The sequence below is a fragment of the Adiantum capillus-veneris genome, chromosome 12 (genome assembly GCF_014529385.1).
Source record: "Adiantum capillus-veneris isolate H3 chromosome 12, ASM1452938v2, whole genome shotgun sequence".
Lineage (NCBI taxonomy): Eukaryota > Viridiplantae > Streptophyta > Polypodiopsida > Polypodiales > Pteridaceae > Adiantum > Adiantum capillus-veneris.
In genome coordinates, this window is record NC_140942.1 from 113,402,484 (window position 1) to 113,415,612 (window position 13,129).

The following is a 13,129-nucleotide window of genomic DNA, read 5'->3' on the forward strand; positions in this document are numbered from 1 at the left end:
GGCTCACAAAAACAAGCAGCCTGCCTAGCTTCTCCTTGCCCTTCAATGATACATTTTAACTTGCACATGTAACCCACGACATTTTCACATATTTGCTATGGGAGCAATATCTTGGTCCACTTGCTTGGTGTTTTGTTTCATCTCAATCAATCTAAGAAGTTGTGTTTTCTCTACACCTATTGCTTAAATTCAACATTCTTATTTAATTCAACTTTCATGTTGGAAGAGGAAAAAGCATTTTATCTTTTGCAACAAGAACGGCCAACGAAAACACCCGTTTTTATTGGCCAATAAAAACACTTGTTTTTTTCCTTATGGTTGAGTGGGATGTAGACAATTCACTTTGTACATGCACATGAGAAATACATTCAAGAACAAAAAATTTGGTATCTTGCCAATAATGGGAGTGTTCCTTGTAAGCCATGCAACCCTTTTCTTACTTTTCACCTCTTTTTTTGTTCATTGTCTTTGAACTATGTTGTGTTGTTTTAAAAATAAGGAGAGAGAGAGAGAGAGAGAGAGAGAGAGAGGGGACGGAACATTCTAAGCGTTGCATAACATGGTATAATTTGAGCATGGTGGTAGTCATTGTCCCCTCTGCCTTTCTCATTTCTTTCATGGAGCTACACAGAGCAGTCCACAGAGGCTAGATATCATAGGTATTTGCTTGGTACCCTCTTTTGAATTCTATTGTTCTAAATGAAAGTAGCTGTAACATTTAATGGCCATAAATAGCATGTAACTTGTGTGTAGCGGAAAATAGCATGAACATAGTGAGCATTTCATTAGAATAGGTTCCTAATGAGCATAACAATAGTGCTTGGGTGGAGAGAGAGAGCAACAAAAAGAATAACACCTAGTTAGATAGCATGAACAATACTTCAAAAGAGAGAGAAATTAAGCTATTGACAACATTTGAGGACCGGATTTTCATGGAGCCGGTCCCCCCTCCAAAAGGCTTTTCATTATGGTTTCTCCCATCAAGAGAGACATTTTACAATACAATTCTGTGTGTTCCTTCAATACTAGCTAGTGCAATGAAGATGGAAGCTTCAAGCACTAAGCAAAACACTTATAAAACACAACATCAATTCCCCTCACGGTCTCAGACCCAAGACCTCACACACCTTCGAAGATGGTGAGAGCTAGTGGGGTATGAGAGTAGATTGAAAGGAAGGAGTAGTCTTACGAGAAAGATGTACATCTCGTCACATAATCACTCATATTAGCATAGCTTAGCTTAGTAATTAGCATGGTAGAGGAGATGAGCATGCATTGAAGCTTGGCTCTTGGTTGGATTTGCATCACAAAGCGAAGAGTTGTTGGTATAGGCCTCCCTTCTCACAAGCTTGGAGTAGGTGATAAGCTTTGCATTAAAGCTTGAGAAGGAGAGAGAGAGAGTCTTACATAATCACTCATATTAGCATAGCTTAGCTTGTTAATTAGCATGGTAGAGGAGATGAGCATGCATTGAAGCTTGGCTCTTGGTTGGATTTGCATCACAAAGCCAAGAGTTGTTGGTATAGGCCTCCCTTCTCACAAGCTTGGAGTAGGTGATAAGCTTTCCATTAAAGCTTGAGAAGGAGAGAGAGAGTCTTCTTGCTTTCACACATGAGTTAGTGTGAGTGTGTATGCGATAATGCTAGCCCTGTCTCTCTCTTGGTCGACCCCTCTTGCTATTTGCTCTTGCTAGCACCTCATTGGACCTCTCCCAGCTTAGCCAATGAAAGTTAAGTAGCATAAGTGATAGCCTTCTGACATGTGTCCCCCTTTTCCCTTTTGTGAGAGCTTTAGATAATTAATTAATGCAACTAATCTCTCATTGGACCCCTTTGTCTCGTGGCCAGTAGGAATCAGGCAAGCCATTGGGCTGCTGAATGCTCATTGGACCCCTTGGGAGACTCTCCAATAGTCTTTCGAAGAGCTTAATCTTTATTGGTTCTTTTATTAATTTTTTTAAAATTTATTAAACTAGATTTACTCTAGCCTAATTCTCATTGGTCCACCTCCACGGCCATCCAATAGGATTTGAGTATACCTTGTGGGCATCTGGGCTAGGGAGCTGACATGTGTCCCTCATTCCCTTTGTGTAAAGGAGTCTTGTGAGTGTGTGTGTGTTTCTCTCTCATCCCCTACTTGCAAGGCTCACCCCCTCCTTTGTAGGAGTTTGTGAAGACTTTTTGGTACACACACAAAGTATCCAATTTCCCTAGTGTTTGACCTTTGGACACAACCTTTGAATTTTGGAACCTTAGCATTTTGGAAGTCCTAATGGGCTGAACCTTAGGGTCTTTAAAGCCCATTGGTGCACCTTGCTCTTTTGTAGATGCCCCCCCGCCCCCCCCCCCCCCCCCCCCCCCCCTTTTAATTCCCTATTTTCTCTCTTTTGGATCCCTACTGTGGCCGGTCTGTCAGCTTAACCAATATTCTAGCTTTTTCTTCCCTGGCGCTTCCCCATATTAAATGATCAATTCAATATGAGAAAATCATTTAGGAGAATTAGTATTAGTTATTATGACATTACCTCTCTCTTGAAATCATAGTCGTCCTCGACTATGGGGTAGAGAAGATAAAGCCTATTCATTAGTCCTGTTTCTAGCGGGTAGAGGATCCCTATGTTACCCTACGACATCGTTCCATAATGGATGACTAGTCCATTTGTCGCTTGAGAGCTTAAGCTGCTGCAAGCATGTCTGCACATTAGTTCTATCAATTTTGCATAGTAGAGTGACAAGCTCTACTTGGTGTTTGGGAGACGTCGTCTTCGCAAACTTGATCTAAGCATGCATACTACTTCATTTTTGTGCACAATAAAGAAAAAGAGAGTCTTATAAGACCAAAACTTTGTTCATTTTTAACATTGGTACATTTGCTTACTCTAGGGAAGCATTGTAAGCATTGACAAGGTTTAGGTTATCCTTTAATTGTATACCTTGCATCCATCTAGCATCGTCAAAAGGACAATTCTTAAACTTAATAAGATATCGAGGGATAGTCTTACCGCCTCTTGGTACCTTGTCTTCATGTCGGAGAATGGACTCGGGCTGCAGCACCTCTTCTTGGTCCTCGATCTCCGGTGGGTCTTCAATAGTTGGTTCTTGAGGTGGCTTTGCTTTGTAAGGCTTTAGTAGGCTCACATAGAAAGCATTGTGTATGAGCCAATGGCTCAGCAACTTGAGTTGATAGGCCATCTCATTGATTGGCCTAAGAATCTGGAAGGGACCATAGTACCTTTTTGCTAACTTAGCATAGTACTTTTGGCGTCCCGTAGGATTCTTGCCTGTCGTGTACCTTAATCGAGCCTTGGGAAATTTAAGTAAGACCCAATCATTTTCTTTAAAGGCTTGGGCTCTTCTGTGCTTGTCAGCAGCAACCTTTTGCCTTTGCTGTGAGATAGAGATAGCATCCTTAATCTTTTGGAAAGATTCTTGTAGGTATTGGCTATATTCATCTGCAATGAAGATCCCGTGTACCTTAAGTAGCAAGGGACTTCCCTCAATTACCTCAAAAGGTGCTTTTCCCGTGGAAGTATGTACATTGTTATTGTAGGCATACTCCACTAAGGTTAAGTACTTCTCCCATTGGGATCTTTGATCTGCTTCCGTTACATAGGCTTTTAGTACATCAAGAATTGTTAGGTCAGCTATTTCACTTTGGCCATCCGTTTGCGGGTGATAGGCTGAAGATAAGTTTAGCCTTGTCCCTAAATTCTCAAAGAGACCCTTCTGAAAATTACTGGTCATTCTAGGATCTCTATCCAACACTATGGACATTGGCAAGCCATGGTACTTGAAGATTTGTGAAATGAAGAGGGTTGCCATTTGATGGGCTTTGATAGTCTTTTTGATAGGTATAAAATGAGCTTGTTTACTGAACCTGTCTACTATTGTCCATATTCTCGTATTCCTTGATAGAGTTAGGCAATCCAAATATAAAATCCATGGATGTGCTCTCCCATGGTGAATTAGGGATTGGCAAAGGCTGAAGCAATCCAGGTTGCTTCCCTCTATCAAAGTTCGTCTTTTGGCATACCATACATTTAGAAACATACTCTTGTATGTTTGTTTCATGGTAGGCCTATAGAAATATGTTTCAATCCCTTTTAGGGTAGAATGAATCCCTCTATGCCCCGTATAAGAAGGAGCATGAGATTCATACATTACTTTCTCACATAGTGAGTTAGTAACACATATTCTATTTCCATAGAGAAGATAACCGTCTTGTAAAGTAAATGGTTCCTCTTTCTTCCCTAATGCAAGGGCTGAAATCACATCTCTAAAATCGGGATCAATAGCATACTCATCTATCATAGAAAATAGATCATTGTGAGTTGCTATGGAAACCGCATTCACTCTCGGCCATCTTGAGAGTGCATCGGCTACTTGATTATGCTTGCCAGCAATGTGAGCAATATGAAAATGAAATTGCGAAAGGAAATTTTTCCAACTCATTTGTTTGTTGGAGAGCTTGGTCTGCGTCATGTAGTACTTATGACTTTGGTGATCCGTTCGCAGAATGAAAGGAGTCCCCACTAAATAGTGCTTTCATGAGTCTAAGGCATGTAGAATTGTGAGGAGTTCCTTTTCATATATGCCTAGAGCTTGCTTAACAGAGTCAAGCCTTCAACTTTCATAGGCTATGGCATGTCCTTCTTGGAGCAAAACAACTCCAAGGAAATCACCACAAGCATCACATTGGACCTCAAATGGCTTTGAGAGATCCGGTAGTGTAAGCACAGGTTGCGAGGTAAGCTTGCCTTTAAGATTTTCAAAAGCATTGTTCTCCTTGACAGACCATGTATACCTAACGTTGTTCTTTGTTAGGTAATGTAATAGTCTTGCAATTTGTGAGAACTTTTCTATGAAGCGTCTATAGTATGCACACATACCTATAAAGCTTCTTAGTTCATGAAGATTCCTTGGTTTAAGCCATCCTTTTATTACCTCTAACTTTGATGGATCCATTTGGATGCCATCTTGAGAGATAATGTGACCTAAATACTGAATCTCTTGCAAGAAAAATTCACTTTTCTTTCGATTAACAAAAAGTTTATTCTCTCTTAGAACTTGAAATATTACCTGGAGGTGTTGCTTGTGTTCATCTAGTGAATTAGAGTAGATGATAATATCATAAAAGAACACTCCAGTAAAGGTTTAGTGAGGCCTGAATAGCTTCTCCATCAAGCGGTTGAATGTGGCTGGTGCATTGGTCAAGCCAAAATACATGACAATATATTCGTAAAGACCAAACGTAGTGCGGAATGCGATCTTTACAATGTCTTGATCAACTTTCCTTATTTGATGATAGCCACTTTTTAGGTCAATCATACTGAAGTAGGTGGACCCTTGTAGCTTATCAAATAGGTCTTCTACTCGTGGAACGGGAAACCTATTTTTTATAGGGATCTTATTTAGTGCTCTATAGTCGACACACATACGATATGTGCCGTCTTTCTTTTGCACTAATAACACAGGTGAGCAAAATGGAGATGAGCTAGGCCTAACCATGCCCTTCTCAACTAACTCATGCACTTGCCGCATAATCTCCTCTTGTTGAGCTTGAGAAACTCTATAAGGAGGTTTATTAGGCGGTGAACTCCCTGGAAAAAGTTCAATTGAATGGTCATCATTGCCTCGTTTAGGAGGTAGTTTACAAGGGATGTCGTCAATAAAGACATCTTGAAACCCCTTGAGAAAATTGGATAAGTCTAATTCCTTGTGAGTGTGTATATTTTCTTTTGCTAAAACATTAGGTTCATTTTGAGAATCTTTAACAAAAATCATGTACACAAAAATAGAGTTCTTTATTGACTTATTGAAAGCTTGCGTATGTACAATGGGTATGGTGTTACCCATTTGCTTAGCATCTATATACATATCTTTTTCCTTGAACCTAAAGTAGATTTTCCTTTCAGGGAATTTAACGTTGGCAACCATGCGATCAAACCATGGTGCCCCTAGGATGACATCCTCATGCTTGAGAGGAGAGATAAAGAAGTCCTCTTTGTCCACATAGCTTTGGACATGGAGCCTCAATTTCTCGATTAAGGGAGTGACCGAAGCTTCTTGCCCCTTGAAAGCACTGTCTGTGGGTAGGACATCTTGTTGGGGTATAAAGCCCAATGTGGTCGCCCAGGTAAGTGGGCGGGCCGCTAGGTATGTACACATATTCTTTTGTTAAAACCTAATAAGAACTCACTATGCTCTACACATTACAGTAGAGCGAGTTCACCATATCGTCGTGCTCTTCTTCTCGCACTCTCTCTCGCGTCGCACTTCCGCTCGTACTCCTTCAACTGGTATCAGAGCTCAGATCGAGGCTCGGGGCAGCACTGTAGGAGGCTAGAGTCACCAGCTCAGATTGGAGTGAAATTCGACGGGCGAAGACACGGCCCCAAATCCTGTGGGAAAGCGCGAAGGGCTTGGTGTTCTCAAAATTTCATTCTGAGGTCATCTCGGCCACCGTTCGGCTTCGACAAAGGTCTGCGTAGGCCATTTTCGACTACGTGGTCTCGGTAGGTGCAGATCCGACTCTGCAAATTTGGGGTTTTCCGCCTACGCCTGCAGGTGCTGAGGATATTGACACTCCCAGAGTGTTGATTTGTGGCTGTCTACACATTGAAGGACGGCTCACAGTTCTTGGAGGCGTGTCACATACGACACGGGCGCATCTACACACAGACTATAGGCGACATCCACTAGTTCATCTGGTAGCTTGTGTTTGCTGCTTGATATTCCAGATTTCATCCTGACATTGCAGGTACTTCCACATGGGATGTATTGTCAGAGATGATGTATGTCTGTTGAGGGTTTGCTGGCTGTGAGTCACGCAGCAAACAACCGCCGCAGCGGTTACATCATACAGTGGGAAATTTGTGGATGTATGACTTTGTGGGAAGTCTATGTACTGTCAGATTTACTGCAGCCTTTGTTGAGGGTCGAGTGAGGTTTTATTGAGCTGGGGGATTCTCGAATGTTGAGATCCTTTTGGTGATACAGGTCTTGGAGCGATCCCTCGAGCACCCTTATATAGGCAGCTAGGATGTATTGACTGTGAGTTAGACAGTTGGGATTGCATCTTTGCTTTACTGCCGTTGAGGCATTGTCACAGTCTATGCTTACAGGACAGTGAGAGACAGTACAGGTGCAGGACAGGTTTACCCGCAGCTTACAGTGTCAGAGAGACAGTGTTTTTTGAGCTATTTTTGGTCTGTTTTTTGAGTACACCAGAGCCATTTTACAAAGGAGACTCTGCCGAAATTTATGCAGAATCTGAAGCTTTCTTGGTTCATTTGACAGGTTGATATTGGTTCAGAGGTCAGTTTACAGGGGAAACTCTGCCGAATTTTTCCCAGGAAAGTAAACCACTATGAAGCGTAGCTATGGCTGGATCACAGGATACTGCTCTTTACAATATCAAGAAGCTGGATGGAACCAATTTCCCATTGTGGAAGAAGCAGATTTGGCACTTGTTGGTACAAAAGAAGCAGATAAAACCTATAAAGCTCAAGGGGATAAAACCAGAAGATATGGACGAAAATGAATGGAGCGAAATGGATGAATTGGAACTTTCTACCATTATGCTGACTTTGGCAGAAAGCGTTTACATCAATGTAGCAGACAAGATGTCGGCTTATCAAGCATGGTTAAAGCTGAGTGATCTTTATGAGAAGCAGAGTGCAGCTTCACAGGTATACTGGTTGAAGAAGCTTGTTGACTTGAAGATGAAAGAAGGGACACCTATGTCCAATCATCTGAATGAATTCAACACAATCTACAGTTAGTTGTCAGCTCAAGGTGTCAAGTTTGATGAACCTGTTAGAGCTATGTTCCTGTTGATCACATTGCCGGAAAGTTGGGACACTTTTCGCACATCTTTTAGTAATTCTGCACCTCCAGATGGTTTGAACATAGCAGGTGTAGAAGGAAGTCTGCTTACTGAAGAAACCAATAGAAAGACAATGGACAAAGGCAAAGGAACAGCCTTAGTTGTCAGGGGAAGGACCAAAGAAAAGTACAAAGGTGGAAAGAGGAATCAGTCTCGTAGCAAGTCCCGCAGTGCTAAAGGCAAGAGTGACATAGAATGCTACCATTGTGGCAAGAAGGGTCACATGAAAAGAGACTGCAGAGAATGGAAAGCAGAAAAAGGCAAAGAGAAAGCTGAAGACCATGGTGAGAAGAACAAGTCCTCAGTGAAGATTCAAGAAATAAATGTGACAAACACTGTTGCAGAGAATGACAGTCTAGTGTCAGGAGACATCTACTTCTTGAAGAATACAATGGACTCAGCTCTTCTTACAGCATCTGATGGAAATGCACTGAGTGACTGGATTATAAACTCAGGGGCATCACTTCATGTGTCTCCAAACAAGGAGTGGTTTACCTCTTATGTGACCACTAAAGATCATGTTCGGCTAGGCAATGGGCAGACATGCGAGATCTTAGGTGTTGGAGATGTTCAATTGAAGTTTCAGAATGGCTCTTCTTTCACGCTGAAGAATGTGAGACATGTTCCCGCAATTACAAAGAGCTTGATCAGCACAGGTTTACTTGATGATGCTGGCTACGTCACCACTTTTGGACAGAACATGTGGAAGATATCCAAGGGTTCTATGACAGTAGCACATGGAGTAAAGTCTGGAGGACTTTACATGATTTATGTATCAAATGTCTCTAAAAATGTAATCAATGTAACCGAGCAGCCGAATGTTTCTTTGTGGCATAGCCGGTTAGGACATATGTCCAAGAAGGGAATGGAAATCTTGTCTCATTCTGGTTATTTGCCTGGCTTTTCATTTAATGATTTTGAATTCTGTGAACATTGTCTGTATGGTAAGCAAACACAACAGCCACATAAGCATAGAAGCAGTAGAAGAGATACACAGTTGACACTTGTTCATAGTGATTTGTGTGGACCTATGCCTAACCTATCTCTAGGGGGAGCTTCTTACTTTATGACATTTATAGATGATTACTCGAGGAAAGTATGGGTTTACTTTCTCAAGCACAAGGATGAAGCGTTTAGTGTTTTCAAAACGTTTGTGACACTTGTTGAGAATCAGAGTGGCAAGAAGCTTAAATGCTTACGCACTGACAATGGTGGAGAGTATGTTTCAAAGGCCTTTCAGGACTTTTGTGAGTCAAAAGGAATAAAACGTGAACTTACTTCTCCTTACAATCCTCCTCAAAATGGTGTTGCTGAGAGGATGAATAGGACCATACAAGAGAAGGTCAGAAGTATGTTGTCTAATGCACAACTGCCAAATGGGTTTTGGGCTGAAGCTGTATCAACAGCTGTTCATCTTGTAAATAGATCTCCTAGCAAGGTTTTGCAGAAGGATTCAGTGCCAGAGATGGTATGGTCATGCAAAATGCCCTCATACAAGCATCTCAGAGTCTTTGGCTGTGAGGCATATACTCACGTTCCAAAGGAATTTAGGAACAAACTTGAGCCAAAGAGTAGAAAGTGCATCTTTCTAGGCTATGGTAATTCTGGTGAGATGGGGTACAGACTTTGGGATCCCGAATCCAGAAAGGTTGTCCGCAGCAATGATGTTCACTTTAATGAAGCCAAATATCATTCTAAACCAGAGAAAGTTGAGGAGATTAGAAGAGTTGTCTCCCAAGAAGATGGACCTGCACGTGCAAGACAAAATGTCAGGGCTCAAGAGGAGCAAGGACAGGATAGATTGGAACCACAGGTTGTGGCTGAGCCTGAGCCTGAGCCACCTATTGTGCGTAGATCTGGACATGTCACGCGACCTCCTGATAGGTTTGTTCCATCTATGAATTATGTCATGTTGATTGATTGCAATGAGCCTTCATGCTACAAGGAAGCAATGCAAATGAAGGACTCCTGGAATTGGCAATTGGCCATGCAATCAGAGATGACAGCTCTGCATAAAAACCAGACATGGAAGCTAGTTAAATTACCACGGGGCAAAAAGGCTCTACCTTGTAAATGGGTTTACAGGTATAAGATCACCGCTCATGATAGTCAGCCAAAGTACAAAGCAAGGCTTGTTGCCAAGGGCTTTAAGCAAGAACAAGGCATTGACTTTGATGAAGTCTTCTCTCCGGTGGTCAAAATGACTACATTGAGATGCTTTCTTGCATTGGTTGCCATATTAGATTTGGTGTTGCACCAAATGGATGTCAAGACAGCGTTCTTGCATGGTGATTTAGATGTGGAAATTTACATGCAGCAGCCAGAAGGGTTTGTTGAGAAAGGCAAGGAAGATTGGGTATGCCAGTTGTTAAAGAGTCTTTATGGTTTAAAACAATCACCGAGGGCATGGTACCATAAATTCCACAAGTTTATGCTTTCTCAAGGCTACAAACGTAGTGAGTTCGATCACTGTCTATATACAAAGAAGGCTAAGGATGGTAGTTGGCTAATCCTTATTTTGTATGTGGATGACATGTTGATTGCTGGCAAGCACTTGGAAGAAATTTCAGCTTTGAAGTCAAAGATGGCAAAATCGTTTGACATGAAAGACATGGGTGAGGCAAGTCATATACTTGGTATGCGCATTGAGAGAGACAGATCAAAGAAATTGATTTGGTTATCTCAAACAAAGTATATTGACAAGGTTTTGCAACGTTTCAATATGGAGAAGGGAAAGGCACTGAGTGTTCCATTGCCACCATATGTGAAACTTAGCAAACAAGATTGTCCTGTTTCTGAGGAAGAACAGTCTGAAATGGATAAGATTCCATATGCGTCTGCAGTGGGTAGTTTGATGTATGCAATGATTGCTACTCGCCCAGACATTGCATTTGCAGTGGGAGTAGTATGTCGATACATGTCAAACCCAGGCAAGAAACATTGGGAGACAGTGAAAGGAATATTGAGATACCTGAAAGCTACAAAGAGTATGCGTATATGCTATGGGAGTCAGGAGCTAAGTGTAAAGGGTTTTACAGACTCAGATTATGCAGGTGACTTAGACAACCGAAGGTCTACGTCAGGGTATGTCTTTACATTGGCTGGTGGAGCAGTATCATGGCGTTCTAGATTACAAGAGGCATGCAAAGAATCAATTTGGCTTAATCGACTAGTAACAGATTTGGGAATCAAAGAAGAGATGCCTGTGTTATATTGTGATAGTCAAAATGCTATACAATTGGCTCGCAATCCAGTTTATCACTCAAAGACAAAGCATGTGGATGTGAAGTATCATTTCATGAGGGAAATGCTCGAGGATAAGCAACTTCAGCTTGTCAAAGTTCACACCACAGAAAATCCTGCTGATCTACTTACAAAAGGACTTCCCTCAGAGAGCTTTGCGCATTTTTGCAAGCAGTTAGGTGTAGGGTAGTACACCACTTCTCTACATCTCTTGTATATTGGCTTGTATAGTAGCTTCTCTCACACTTAAAGTACCACATTGGACTTTAAGTGGGAGGTTGTTGGGGTATAAAGCCCAATGTGGTCGCCCAGGTAAGTGGGCGGGCCGCCAGGTATGTACACATATTCTTTTGTTAAAACCTAATAAGAACTCACTATGCTCTACACATTACAGTAGAGCGAGTTCACCATATCGTCGTGCTCTTCTTCTCGCACTCTCTCTCGCGTCGCACTTCCGCTCGTACTCCTTCACATCTCCCATCTCGTAAGCTTGTATTCCTAGCTCGGTGGCCAACTCTGTGGATATGAAATTGTGAGTAGAACCAGGGTCAAAGAGAATAAAAGCATCATGTTCTCTTACCTTTCCCCAAGCATGGCATAGAGGAGATCCTTTGTGGTGAGTTTCCTCCTCTTCGATTTTGACCAAGGTAGCTCTAGGAGGTTCATGGTGGGTGTTCTTTTGGGGACAAGCACGGTACGCATGCCCTTGCTCGCCGCACTTGAAACAACGGTTATCCTTGCGATAACTCTCAAGATCTTTAGGAGAGAGTTTGTTTTTGCCTTTGTAAACTCCCTTCTCTTTAGCTTTGTTGGAATTACCCTTAGGAGACTTTTGGACATTGTCCTTTCCCTTAGGCTCATTGAACCCTTGTTTTCCATGGGCTTAGAATTTCTCTTAGCCCTTGTTTGGAAATTGATTTGAGATGCCACCATAGTATGGTGTATAACCGCCGATATTGTGCGTGGCCTTTGGGATTTGACATACTCCACCATTTCTTCAGTTAAGCCCGTAAAAAATTGTTATTTTTTCTCTCCAAAATCCATCTTTTTGAAGACAGTGGCTTTGAGATATAAGTCCCAAAACTTGTCTACATATTTATGAATGGATTCGTAGGGAGAGAGCTTCAAGCTTCGCCATTCGGTGAGTACTTTGTCTTTGGCATCGGTGGCCAAAAACTGCTTCATAATGAAAGCTCTTAAAGCTTTCCATGTTCGTGGAGCTTCACCGTTGGACCGTAGGATAGACCACCATTTCCTGCCGGACTTTTGAAAGTGTATAGGTACATAGTGTAGCTTAGAGGACTCCGTAATGCCCTCATCTCCAAACGCCGCATGGAATTGTTGGATAAAGGCCAAGACTTTGTCCGTAGCACCAAAGGTGCCATCGTAGGTAAGGAAAGAGATGCTCTTTCCTCCCTCTTTGAACTTCTTGACCTTGGATGACCTCTTCCACGCGGCATAGGATTTCCTATGGCCTCTTCTTTTCGATGGTTCAAAAGTTGCACCATCGCTTTCTTCACAAGATGAACAATTCGAGGAAGATGAAGAAGAGGGTGATCTCTTTCTTGACTTGATCTTCTTTGTCTGCAGCATCACTTTCATAAGAGGAAGAGGATGAAGAAGATGGAGAAGAGGGTGTCATCTTTCTCGCCTTTTTCTTCTCTTGCCTTTTGTCATCCCTCTTTGAATTATGGTGTGGATAAGTGTGCGATGGTCTTCTCCGTTTTGGAGGTGATGGAGAGCGTTTAGCCCGCCCTCTTCGTGGAGCCATCTCCGCTGAGGTGGCAATAGACTCACTTTTTTCTCGTTCCTTCGATGGGGGCTCTTGAGTTCTCCTTTGGGAAGGAGATGCATCATCAAGAAGAAAATTTTTGAGCCCTTAGTATGGATCCTCTTCTTCTTCCTGAATCGGAGAGAGACATCTTTTGGGAGTCTTGGCTTCCTAGGTACTCTCTCGTCATGGTGGGGAGTTTGGAGAATCCAATGAGCACGAAGCTAC